This window comes from Lithobates pipiens, unplaced genomic scaffold (assembly GCF_037356315.1).
Source record: "Lithobates pipiens isolate NorthernLeopardFrog02 unplaced genomic scaffold, aLitPip1_a1.2 Scaffold_30, whole genome shotgun sequence".
NCBI lineage: Eukaryota > Metazoa > Chordata > Amphibia > Anura > Ranidae > Lithobates > Lithobates pipiens.
In genome coordinates this window covers 70437236-70450732 of record NW_027507791.1, presented here as the reverse complement: position 1 = coordinate 70450732, position 13497 = coordinate 70437236, and the positions used below count along the sequence as shown (strand labels likewise).

At 41.5% G+C, this 13497-nt stretch overlaps 1 protein-coding gene across 5 annotated transcripts in view; it reads left to right on the top strand.

Annotated features, from left to right (window-relative positions):
* Positions 1-13497, top strand: part of DAAM1 (dishevelled associated activator of morphogenesis 1) — a 295770-nt gene that overhangs the window by 57808 nt on the left and 224465 nt on the right. Inside the window, exon 1 of one of the 5 annotated variants that reach the window (XM_077464404.1) lies at positions 11524-11542. The exons of the other annotated variants lie outside the window; for them this stretch is intronic. The gene's annotated coding sequence lies outside the window, so the exon portion shown is untranslated. Of the gene's footprint in view, positions 1-11523; positions 11543-13497 lie in introns of those variants that run through there. 5 annotated transcript variants of the gene reach the window in all.

Sequence of the window (13497 nt, the reverse complement as noted above, 5' to 3'; positions counted from 1 at the left end):
TATCAAATGCTGGGTTGTCACGGAACAGGACTGAACACATGACATCCTGCTACCAGCATGTAATGAGCAAGTTCCTAAATACTTTGTACCCATCTAAAAATAGCGTGTCCCAGATAGATGGCAAGAAAGCCTTTAATGGGGCAAATTATGCAGCATGTATGCAGCCGCAGAAAAATGTATGTGAGGATTTTTAAGGAAGCCTATAATGAGAGGCATCCATGAACGCCTGATCAGATAAGTGCTCTGAGGAATAATCTGAAGAAATGGCCAGGCTCACTAACGAAAGGCATTTTTTTTGTTTTTTTTGGGCCTCATTCCAAATTTAGTCATGCAAGTTGCACTTTTTAACCACTTTAATACAGATAATTTTACCCCCTTCCTGCCCAGGCAAATTTTCAGCTTTCAGCGCTGTCACATTTTAAATGATCATTGCGCAGTCATGCAGCACTGTACCCAAACTAAATTTTTATCGTTTTGTTCACACACATAGTTTTCTTTTGGTGGTATTTAATCACCATTGAGTAGTTTCTGTTAAAAAAAAAAAATAGCAAATATATAAGTGTATCACAAATATAATTGTTCTTTATAAATTTAGACCAGAATGTGTACTGCTATGTTTCTTTGGTGAAAAATAATGAAAATCAATGTATATTATTTAGTCTGTAGGAAAGTCCACATACTATAGTAGATAGTTATGAAAATGGATCAATCCTGATGTACTGACGGCCTCATTTCATTTCTCGAAGCCCTAAAAAAGGCAAGACAGTACGGATATCTCCCATATTACCCCTTTTTGGAAAGTAGATAGTCCAAGGTATTTAGTAAGGGGCATGACAAGTTTTTTAAAGTTGTAATTTTTTGAAAAATTTAAAAAAATGTAAATTAAATATTTTAACAGTAGTCACCAGTGCAGTACAGCTTCATCATGTAACTTTTGCGGCGGTGATCAGGGACACTGGTGACAGTACAAAAAAGTTTTTATATATTTTTTTTTTTTTGTTTTTTTTGTTACACACTGTGAGCAGAACAATATAATGTTGCCATAGCAACGTTGTATTGCTCTGGGGAAGTGATTAGATTTTTTTTTTCTTTTGTACACTATGTATTTGTTTATAACAGTGAATTGCATTGCTAGCATTTTACTGTCGGTTTTGTTGGGATTAGCTGTGATTGTTCAAAGCTAATTACATGATACAGATGAGCTTTGATTGGCCCTGTGTGTACCATGTGATTAAATTGCCCACAGCTAGCAACACAGTTGTGCTCATTTTGATGGCATTAAAGGAATCTATCTATTGTGTAAAACTGTCGTGATTTGTCACGATGGTCCCGGCAATGAGCCCATACTCTGATCAGTCATCAGTTGTGTCCAGCTGGTGACAAATCATGTCACTGCGCAATCTGCGCTTCCTGAGACCATTGGGCGTTCTCTCAGGATAACAAAGCCCAGCCCCCTCTGTCATTTGTCTATAGATCGGGTGTGAAGTGGTTAATTGGCAATTTCAGCCACTTTCCATCCAACAAACATCATTAATTCCATGCAAGTATATGCCGGAACAAAGTAGTCTACCATTCCAGTTGATCGCCCCCATGAATTCTGTTTGGTTATAAAGGTGAACTTGGGCAATAAATGGACAGCTTCAGTATAATGTACTGAAAGATTGAATCTTATATCGGAGTTACACCCAAATATGGAACTTCCACTTTAAGTGATGGTGACCCCCTGACATGCCACATTTGGCATGTCATTGTTTTTGAAGAGGTGGGGCGGATACCCACTTCGTACTTCCTCCCCAGGCTCCGCGGCGCCGGAAGGAAGTTCACCTCTTCTCCCCAACCCCCTCCCACCCTGCAATCTTCTGGGACACGTCACAGGTCCCAGAAGATTGCTCGACCATTCACGGTGCGTAGCTCGTGCCCAGCTGTGAAGCCACAGTCGAACACCCACGGTTAGAATGTCGGTGCCGTGGATTGGGGCTTCGTGAGCCTGCAACGCTGGACCGTGGGACAGGGGAGTGTCTGATTATTAAAAGTCAGCAGCAACACTTTTTGTAGCTGCTGACTTTTAAATGGGTGGAACTCCACTTTAAGTGGGGAAAAAAAACTACAGTAATGATCTGATTTTCCACTAAACCAGATTTTTCTACCAGGCTTGATTAGGGCAGTTTCATTCAATCCATCTCCTTGCTTTCGAACAAAACCACCAATTTATGTTTTCAATTTCTTTGCCATTTTTACAAAAAATAACATTTAAAAGTTTGCTTGCCTTATTAAAAAGCTGTTTGTATTGAAAATGCCTTGCAGTGGATTGCATGAGTACTAACGAATGACAAAAAGCATTTTCAAAGCCTTGAGTTGCACTTTGTGAGCATATTTTCTGGTATTTGAGGCATTTTGTCACTTGTTTTGCTTATAACTAGCATTTTTCTAAGGATTTATGAGCGTTGTCATCTTTTCAATTGAGGGATTAAATCGCTCTTAAAAAATGCATACTGGAATTTTACAGGGTGTGGTTTTTTTATTTTTATTTTTTTTTTCCCTATTTCTTATCAGTTTTGATGTGAAAAAAGTGCAGTTGAAATCGCGTTTAGGTTTAAAGGAGAACTCCATTTTCATGGGAAGAAAATAAAAATATATTTTAGCATATGCAATTGCGACTCAAGTCGGTCATATTGATTTGATATTAAAAATGGCCTTTTCTTATTCTGTTATTTTTATTATTATTATGCAGGATTTGTATAGCGCCAACAGTTTGCGAAGTGCTTTACAATGTAGAGGGGGGACAATACAATTACAATACAGAAGGGATGGGAGGGCCCTGCTCATGGAGCTTACAATTTTAAAGGGAAGGGCAGGTGGTACAAAAGGTAATTGCTGCAGGGGATGCTCTGATGGAGGTGACTCAGGTACAGCTCTTGGGTAGAGGTGGGATTGGCTTCCCTGAATAACTATAATGGGGCAGGGAGTTCCGGAGGATGGGAGAGGCTCTGCAGAAGTCCTGGAGCTGAACATGGGAGGAGATAACAAGGAAGCTAGAGAACAGGAGATCTTGGGAGAAGTGGAGAGGACGATTTGGGCGATATCTGCTGGTCCATGATATAGTTGGGGGCAATGTTGTGGATGGCCTTGTATGGTTGTGGTTAGTAGTGAAGTGAAGAGAGGAGCAGTAGACATGGATCAGTTAGTAAGCTGTATTAGTCTAGTCTAGCAGCAGCATTCATAATAGACTGAAGGGGAGATAGCTTGTGTAAAGGTAGGCCAGTGAGGAAATCTGTGGCATTGTAGCTTTCTGTAAAATGCAATATGGCTACCTGGAGGTGTTCTGTACACAGAAACTTTTGCTGCTTGTATTATTTTTCCCAGACGTCTACACAAAGATACAAGTCCGCTTTCAGGCATCCCCTGCAACAAAAATGTCATTTCTGATGAGATTCTCCCAATAGGATATTCCTCTAAAAGGAAGCATACCTTACAGTTTCTCCCATTAAATCCCTGCAAGTGAAGCAGCTAATTGATAATTATGAAACCACTACCATTAGATTCACTTTCTGCATGGACACAGACAAACACAGGGATTTCTTTGGAAAAACAAAAGGTAGGAATTTAGTGTGTGGGGGGGGGGGGGGGGATCATGCAGTGGCTACATTATGCCACATGTTTGTCAGGTGTTCTTGTTGAAGTCTGTTGGGGTCAAAAACACTTGAAGCTTGTAGCTCAAAATGAGCTCACGTACTTTTCTAGCCTCATGATACACTACATTCAGGTGTGAATGGGCACAGTTTAAAGCCATAGGATTTTGGATGTTGAGTGTTTTGGAGCTTTAAGCTACAGAATGCTCAGTTGTGAATGGGGCCTTTGCGTTATTGACCTGGAACTTGTATTGAGATAAGGTACTCTGACACCATTGTTTAACTTCATCAAAAGAGCCTCTACCATCAAGGAATTTATATCACAACGTTCTATTATGTTGTTGCAGAATTTTCTGAAAAAACACCCTCGCTGGATAAATGGGAGGGAGATGTAGGTCGGATGGATGGGGACCAATGCCAATGGAAGGAAGCTCTCCTGGTGGTGCCAGTCTGTTCACTGAATGTCTCACAGAGGCTAACACAACTGTACATCATACTGAGGGTGTACTATACCCCATATAGAATGTATATGCTGGATCTCAGTCCCACCCCGCTATGCACTAGATGTAAATGAGACCATGGTGACCCGATCCATCTACTGTGGAGGTGCCCAAAATGACATTCCTATTGGAAGTGAGTGGTGGACACCATAAACAGGACATTTCAGATCTCTATCCCTCTAGACACAAAACCCTGTTTGCTCAATTTGCTGGAGGCATTTGAATGGGATGAGTGTATTAGAGTAGCAGTTATCAGAACCCTGTTTTTGGCATGCAAGTTAATAATGATACATTAGAAGTCAAAGGACCCTCCTACGATTAAGGAATGGATCACTGCAGTGGGAAATATGCTCCGAATGGAGAAAGTTGTATACCAACAAAGGGGATGCACCAAAAGTTTGGGAAACTCTGTGGCCCGTGGTTTGATCTACCTGGGCTTGTCCAGGTGGATCTGGTTATGGGTAGGTTATTAGGTCTGAATGCCGGTTGACACTGATCTCAATAACAATGGAATGGGAAGCATGGGTTGTGATGCATAATAGGGCTCCAGGAGGGAAAGACTCGGATGAAAGGGCTAGTCTTTTATTAAACCATAATAGAGTTTTGGCTATGTTCAATTTGCAGTGTGATTCTGTTTACTATGCTCTGTAATTGGCTACTTGTGACGCCTCGGTCTGTATGATTATGTTTACTTTAATAAAATAATTTTTCTTTGGAGTAAAAAAAAAAAGGTACTTTGACACTCATGTGGCCAGCAGTGACAGAACATGCCATATCACAAGGGTACTTCATGCCATGTAAGGTGCCAATATGTACTGCAACAGATACAGTATCTCACAAAAGTGAGTACACCCCTCACATTTTTGTAAATAATTTATTATCTTTTTGTGTGACAACACTGAACAAACTACTCTTTGCTACAAAGTAGTATTGAGTATACAGCTTGTATAACAGTGTGAAATTGCTGTCCCCACAGAATTAACTCAACACGCAGCTATTCATGTCTAAACTTCTGGCGAAAAAAGTTAATACACCCCTAAGTGAAAATGTCCGAATTGGGCCCAAAGTGACAATATTTTGTGTCATCACCATTATTTTCCAGCACTGCCTTAACCCTCTTAGGCATGGAGTTCACCAGAGGTTCACAGGTTGCCACTGGAGTCCTCTTCCACTCCTCCATGATGATATCACGGAGCTGGTGGTAGTTGGAGACCTTGAGTTCCTCTATCTTCTGTTTTGAGGATACCCCACAGATGCTCAATAGGGTTTAGGTCTGGAGACATGCTTGGCCAGTACAGGGGATCATGCTCTGCTTTAGTATGTCACAGTACATGTTGGCATTCATGGTTCCCTCAATGAAGTGTAGCTCTGCAGTGTCAGCAGCACTCATGCAGCCCCAGACCATGACTTTAGGGAAGACACACTTGTCTTTGTACTCCCTCACCTGGTTTGCTGCCACACGCTTGACACCATCTGAACAAAATAAGTTTATCTTGGTCTCATCAGACCACAGGACATGGATACGGTAATCCATGTCCTTAGTCTGCTTTTCTTCAGCAAACGGTTTGCATGCTTTCTTGTGCATCATCTTTAGAAGAGGCTTCCTTCTGGGACGACAGCCATGCAGACCAATTTGATGCAGTGTGTCACATGTGGTCTGAGCACTGACAGACTAACCCCCCTCCCCTTCATCCACTGCAGAAATGCTGGGAGCACTCATATGTCTATTTTCTAAAGACCACCTCTGGATATGACACTGAGCACATGGACTCAACTTCTTTGGTCAACCATGGCGAGGCCTGTTCTGAGTGGAACCTGTCCTGGTTAAACTGCTGTATGGTCTTGGCCACCATGCTGCAGCTCAGTTTCAGGGTGTTGGCAATATTCTTATAGCCTAGGTCAGTGATGGCGAACCTTGACACCCCAGATGTTTGGGGAACTACATTTCCCAGGATGCCCATGCACGCTGCAATGTAGTTGAGCATCATGGGAAATGTAGTTTCAAAACATCTGTGGTGCCAAGGTTTGACATCACTGGCCTAGGCCATCTTTATGTAGAGCAACAATTCTTTTTTTTTTTTTTTTTTTTTTTTTTCAGATCCTCAGAGAATTCTTTGACATGCGGTAGCATGTTGAACTTCCAGTGACCAGTATGAGAGTGAGAGCAATAACACCAAATTTAACATACCTGCTCCCCATTCACACATGAGACCTTGTAACACTAGCAAGTCACATGACGCCGGGGTAGGAAAATAGCTAATTGGGCCCAATTTGGACATTTCCACGTAAAGGTGTACTCACTTTTGTTGCCAGCGGTTTAGACATAATGGCTGTGTGTTGAGTTATTTTGAGGGTACATCAAATTTACACTGTTATACAAACTGTACACTCACTACTTTACATTGTAGCAAAGTGTAATTTCTTTAGTGTTGTCACATGAAAAGATAAAATGGTTTAAAAAAATGTGAGGGGTGTACTCACTTTTGTGAGATACTGTATACAGATGGCTAAGTATATGTGAACACTCCCCTTGTAAAAAAAAAAAAAAAAAAAAAAACCCTTTTAGTTTGAAATAGAAATGCAAGGAAAAGTGTGTATGTGTGTGTGTGTGTGTGTGTGTGTGTGTGTGTGTGTGTGTGTGTGTGTGTGTGTGTGGATGCAGATCTATTGGGTTTTTCATGCTCAACCATCTCTAGGGTTTACAGAGAATGGTCTGAAAAAGGGGAAACTATCCAGTGAGTGGCAGCTGTGTGGACAAAAAGGCCTGATGTCGGAGGCGAATGAGCAGACTGGTTTGAGATGATAGTAACAACAATAATGGCAACAGTAACTCAAATAACCACTGGTTACAAGTATGCAGAATACCATCTCTGAACGCACAACACATTAAAGCATATGGTCTACAGCAGCAGAAGACCACACCAGGTGCCACTCCTGTCATCTAAGAACAGGAAACTGAGGCTACAATTTGCATGGGCTCACCAAAATTGGACAATAGAAGATTGGAAAAATGTTGCCTGGTCCTGATGTCTCAATTTCAGCTGCAACAATCAGGTCAGAATCTTTCATAAACATGAAAGCATGAATCCATCCTGCCTTTTATCAATGGTTCAGGCTGGTGGTGGTGTAATGGTGTGGGGGATATTTTCTTGGCACACTTTAGTTGTAGTGTTGCAGACCATGTCCATCCTTTTATGACTACAGTGTACCCATCTTCCGATGGCTCCTTCCAGCAGGATAATGCACCATGTCACAAAGATCAAATCATCTCAAACTGGTTTCTTGAACAAGACAATGAGGTCACTGTACTCCACTGGCCTCCACAGTCATCGGATCCCAATCCAATAGAGCACCTTTAGGATGTGATGTAACAGGAGGTTTGCAGCCGACAAATCTGCAGCAACTGCCAGATGCTTTCATGTCAATATGGACCAAAATGTCTGAGAAATGTTTCCAGTACCTTGTTGAATCTATGCCACAAAGAATTATGGCAGTTCTGAAGGCAAAAGAGGGTCCAACACGGCATTAGCAAGGTATACCTAATAATAAAGTGGTGTGTGTGTGTGTGTGTGTGTGTGTGTGTGTGTGTGTGTGTGTGTGTGTGTGTGTGTGTGTCGCGCGGGTCAGTCACATGACCTATGTTCTCAGCTGCATAAGATGGTGGTAGAAACTACATGTCACGACTCTTGAATCGGACACTTGATGCTTGTGCTAAAAATGGTGGTCTGGAGGTTGGTCTAGTTACATTGACCACACTTTTTTTAGTTACCGATGGTTTATACCTAGGCCAATTATTGGCATATACATTGAGATATGTGTAATGCTGTTGCATTGCTACTATGATTTGTTGGACCCAAGTTCAGATTCTTGAAGCCAGTGAATCTCTCCACATTGAGCGTTTTTGTGAGTGGAGCCATTTAGTTTTGATGAAAATTCTCGTGGATGACTCTCTCGTGATTCTGGCTCCACAATGGGGACATTACCTGCAGATGGACATCAAAATAAATTTAATTTAATAAATAAGACCCGTTTCATTCTCCCCTCAAAATGGCTCTGTGTAAGAAGTGGAGATTTCTTTTAAAATCATCATCTGTAGAAGTGAGCCATCTTGCAGTAGCCATCTGCAAGCATTTAAAATTCAAGATATAGGGAAAACTTGTTATAAACCAAATGCCATCTATTTTTCTATTCAGTGCTATAACACTGCCACCTTCTTCATTAAGATTACCTGCCAGATGGAGATCTAGTGTACCAGTCTGGGGCTGTCAGTCCTTTGACAGTTCATCACAAATAGAATAATTGAATATAAAACTGATACTCCGGGCAGTATGTGCTTCTTCTGTTACAATTTACATGCAGTTCCTGACCTCTTTGCATTGTGAATGGAATAAAGCTGAACTACAGGCAAATGACTAAATACATAGTTGAAATACACAGGAACAGTTACTTTCAAAAAGATGATTATATATTTTTTCTCTCTCCAGCCAGTCCTGAGATTGAGGCTGAATTCACACGGGCAGCCATTGGCATTATGGCTGCAAACGCTGCCTGCACACACTGTGCAAACCACAGCAACTGTTAGCGGTGGCTGTTAGATTTGTTCTGATTTGCACCTTTTGCTGTTTGCAGGTAATTGCTAAACTAAGCATTACAACACACATCTAAAGTGTATTACTGTAGTAGAAGGTGCTTTTTGTTGTGAACATTAACTTAATCAGGAATCAGTTTTTTGTGACCACAAATGTAAAGATGGGGGGATGGATGGTTGTCGGATGAGGGGGAAGAAAAATCTATCGGAGAATGATCTTATTCCAAACCAAAACCAATGACCATATTGTGAATGTAAAGGTACCCATTAGAGCTGTACGATTCTGGCTAAAATGAGAATCACAATTTTTTTGCTTAGAAGAACACGATTCTCGCGGCGTAAAATCATCTTTCACATTAAAATAACAAAAAAAATTGGGCTAACTTTATCTTCTTCTTCTTCTCCCTTCTTCCCAAAAATTGCGTTTTTAAAAGGGTGCTGGGCAAATACAGTGTGACATAAAACATTGCAGCAATTAACATTTTATTCCCTAGGGTCTTTGCTAAAATATATGTAATGTTTGGGGGTTCCAAGTAATTTTCTAGCAAAAAATATTGATTTTAACTTAAACAAGTGTCAGAAAACGATTGACTGGATTTTTTTTTTCTTTACACACAAGTTTCCCTTTTGATCGAAGAAGGAAGAGTTACAATGTTTCATTTTAAAAACTTGGCAGACTGCCTGGATGTTTTATTTTGACAGCTGAGTGCGCAAACTCTGCAATAGATGGGTTGAATCGAGATCACAATTTTTTTTTTTTAACGATTAATTGTGCAGCTCTAGTACCCATGATGAACATCTTCTCCCTCATTGAAGGATAACAATTTCATGTCTGTGTGGTACCAAGTCATCAGACAGGTTGTCCATTGACTTTATTCCTGCCACCCCCCTCCTTATTAGCATAAGGTTTTACACTCCACCAAATAAAAGTTATGGAACAGGACTGGATCTAGGGGGGGTGCTGGGATGGGTCTATAACTCCCCAGATTTCAGTTATGCCCCCCTGGACAAATTATATCAGTATTGGGAAGTGGGGAAGCCAAGGTGGCAGCCAACCGTGTCTTGGCCCTATCTGCTGCCCTGCATTGTTTGTTTCTATGGTGTGGGGGGAGACTAGGATGCTTGACATCAATCGTTGCTATGGCTCTGGTGACCAGCCCGTTTGCACCATAGAAACAAATTAAATGAATCCCAAGGAGGGCATTCGAAAGAAGAATACAGCTTTTGCTTTCGTTCAGATCTGCTCCACCTCCCACTCTCTATTCTGAGGCATCAGTGAAAATTTGAAGGTAAGACTATATTTGTGAAGATGAGACTGATGACCCTAAGGTGAAAGTGTGACTTTATTGTGATGGGTCTTGCTGTAATGTGTTAGGGAAACCCTAATGTGAACGGAAAACGCTAATGTGAGGGGGGGGGGGGTCTGATGTAATGGAGGGACTGTGGTGTGATAGGGTGGACTCTGGTGTCATGGAGGGCTCAAATACATGCCCTTTTTGTGGCAGGTCATTCTAGCATGACCTCTGTACTACATGGAAGTAATGTCAGACGTGACACCTGGGTGTTGTGACTTGTGGTATAGAAATGCACCAAATTAACTGGGAATACTGGTTCCTCACATCTCGGTCACACTCTGTGACAGAATGTCAGTGACTCGTATACAGTCTGTGCCAGCAGGGAGCAACAAAAATAGGGAGAGCTAGCTGGAAAATATAAAATGCGTGCTGACAATATGCCCCCGACTTTGTGATCTGATTGTGCCACCATTGATTTTGAAATTCAACCGACCAAGCCTTCAATTTCACCTCGTGTTGCAACACAAAATAATATGGCAATTATTAAAATGGGAATCGTCTTTTCTTTCTGTGTATTTTGTTTTCTTGCACACTAAAAATGTTATGCTTTTTTTTTTTTAATTTCCAACACATCAAATTCAATGGGCGCACAAAAAATCGACCGTTGCTGTAGCTCACCAATAGTGCAAATTTCGAACCAAAATTCTTAGTTTGGATTTTCAAAAAAAATGCTTTCAATATTTGACGTATGGATGGCCTAACTCTATCCAAAAATAAGAAAAAAAAAAAAAAAAAATATATATATATATATATATATATTTATATATTTTCTTATTTTTGGATAGAGTTAGGCCATCCATACGTCAAATATTGAAAAATGCTTGATGCTCAACAATGGCTGAATCTGGTAGGATACCATCAGTTTGGCCAATAACTTTCCACTCAGCCAAGTCAGATTTTAAATCGCATTTTGTTGAGCTGGGTGGTGCTTGCAAGGCTACCGATCATTTGTTCGAGTTTCAGCTGATCCAGCAGGAATCGGCCGAAATTAAAGCCGTCAATGGGGACCCTAAGTATGTATTTGCCCTTTAAGTGCAAATCATGATTTTTCTAGCCTTCCTTTCAGTACTTGCATAAGTTTATGTGCTGATGCCTCTCATTTCTCTGAGACTTGTTTTATGCACTTTGTCTTGACAGAGTATATAGGATGTTTTAGAAATGTATTTCCCCTCAACCAAGTTCCTCCCCATAAGGAAACAAGCAAGTGAACTGAATAAACACAGTGCGGATAATATATCCTGTACACCTGGCTGGAAAAGGAAGTGTCTGGCCAGGCCGTCTCCCGAGGATAGCAACTTGAAAGTAAATAGATCTGCAATACTTTGGAGCTTATCTGGAATTCATCGCGTACGGTTTAATATGCGGGATGTGAGTTTTGTTTTATGCCGTCTGCAGTCACACAGTTTATTCAGTGATCTGACTCGGACGCTTTGGTAAAGGCCATCCCTCTATAAACCAAGGATCGCAAAGGTATGTTAATCTTGTTTAATATGAACTGTATGCATAGTAGTCACCAAGACAACACCGATCAGCTGACCAGCATAGAAAACATTAGCAAACCTAGATGGTGCTTTCACGGTGTTGTCACATGTCCTCCAGCTGATTATCACATGGAGACTTGCTCATATTTTGCTTACAGACTAAGAGTTGTTTGTATGAGAGACAACAAAAAGTCTATTGAAGAAGTGAAACGCTTCTTTCACTTCTTATTTCCAGTGTAGTATTTGCTAACGCTTAATAACTGGCTAAAATTATTAGAACGAGACTTGGCTTGCCTTACTAAATGACGTTTGCGGCAAATTAAGTTCTAGAATTTTTCTGAAGGACATTTAGCCCCTCGGAACTTAAGAATCGTGTTAGTCCTTTTCATTAAAGTGGTGTTGCCCAACTTGAGCCTCAATGCTACCTATCAAAGAAGAAAGTGAATACCTCTCCTGGAGTCCACATGGCCAGTGCCCCTCCATTGAACATCATGTGTTCACTTGCCTGATGAAGGGTCCCTGCATGGCTCCAAAACATTTCTATAAGTTTCTCATATGACCGCATAAATAAAGCTTTGGACCCTTTGAAGGAATCCTTGGTGTGCTGGTGACATTTATTCACCCTCCATTGAATAGAACTCGCCATCTGAAGTCTTCAGAAACTCGCGCTTCTGGGAGTGTTGTTGATCTGGTCCACCACAGCACTCAGTTGTCCCTCCAGTCAACCCCCCACTGCAAAACACATTAAAGAGAGATTACCGCACTTCCTGTTATAATGACTGGACAGAAATTTGGGAGGGGGATAGCTCACCAGCAGGAAAATAGCCATGAACATTTTGGCTTGATCCAGGCAAGGATTACAAAAACAATCAATGCAACTATATTTTTGTGAACAAATCCTTCAGTTTATAAATGCAGCTAGCATATGTATCTAACTCTTGAGATCTGCATTCTACTTTAACCTGCACTGTGAAAGGAAGGAATAGACAGCCCAAGGAGCCAGTCACTCTACCATGGTGCACATGTGCTGACAGAAGAAGAGAGCAGAGTTTGGGTGACTTCATGTGCTTCTGCTCCTTCGCTATCCAGTCAGCAGGCTGGTGATGTGCTCTTGATCAGGCTGTGCTGCTGCTACAGGAAAGGTCAAGGGACCCTGTCTGGGCTGTCTGACAGGGATGCTTGGTTCACAAGTCTGGATGCACAGAATCCGTTGATATGCTAGCTATATATGTATTTCCTTTACTTGTATGGCACTACAAGGTGGAGAGTAGCTGTCGACGTGGTCACCCTCAAACGATTCCTGTAACGTGTTTTTTGTAATATGCACTACCAGTCAAGTTTTAGATTACCCCGTGTTTCCAGTATTTATTAAAATGTTCAGTTTAATGCCTACCCTTTATACTATTTCAGGTTATTAACTGGATTTGACCTACTTAAAGCAGAACTTCACCCAAAAGGGGAAGGTCCGCTCGTTTACTTCCTCCCCATGCTCCCCTCCACTGCCGCAATTGCCACTTTTTGGGGAGGTTTTGACAGCTACCTGCTTCCAATTCTGGGCAAAATGCGGTGCGGAGATCTGAACTGGAAGTTCAGCCCCTCCTTCCCCCGCAGCTTTCTGGGATGCATCAGATTCCAGAAGACTATGGGACCAGTCACAAAGTGCAGCATGACTCATGCATGCACAGTGGGAAACCAGCTGTGAATCCACAAGGCTTCACTGCCTGTTTCTCTTACTTATGATGCCGGTGGTTGGACATGAAGCCGATTTGAAAAAACAGCTCGGCTGAGGAAATTGCTGGATCCCTGGAAAGGCAAGCGTCCTTATAGTAACCACTTCAGCCCCGGACCAATTGACAGCCTAAGGACCAGAGGTCTTTTTACAATTTCGCACTGCACTGCTTTAACTGGTAATTGCGCGGTCATGCAATGCTGTATCCAAACAAA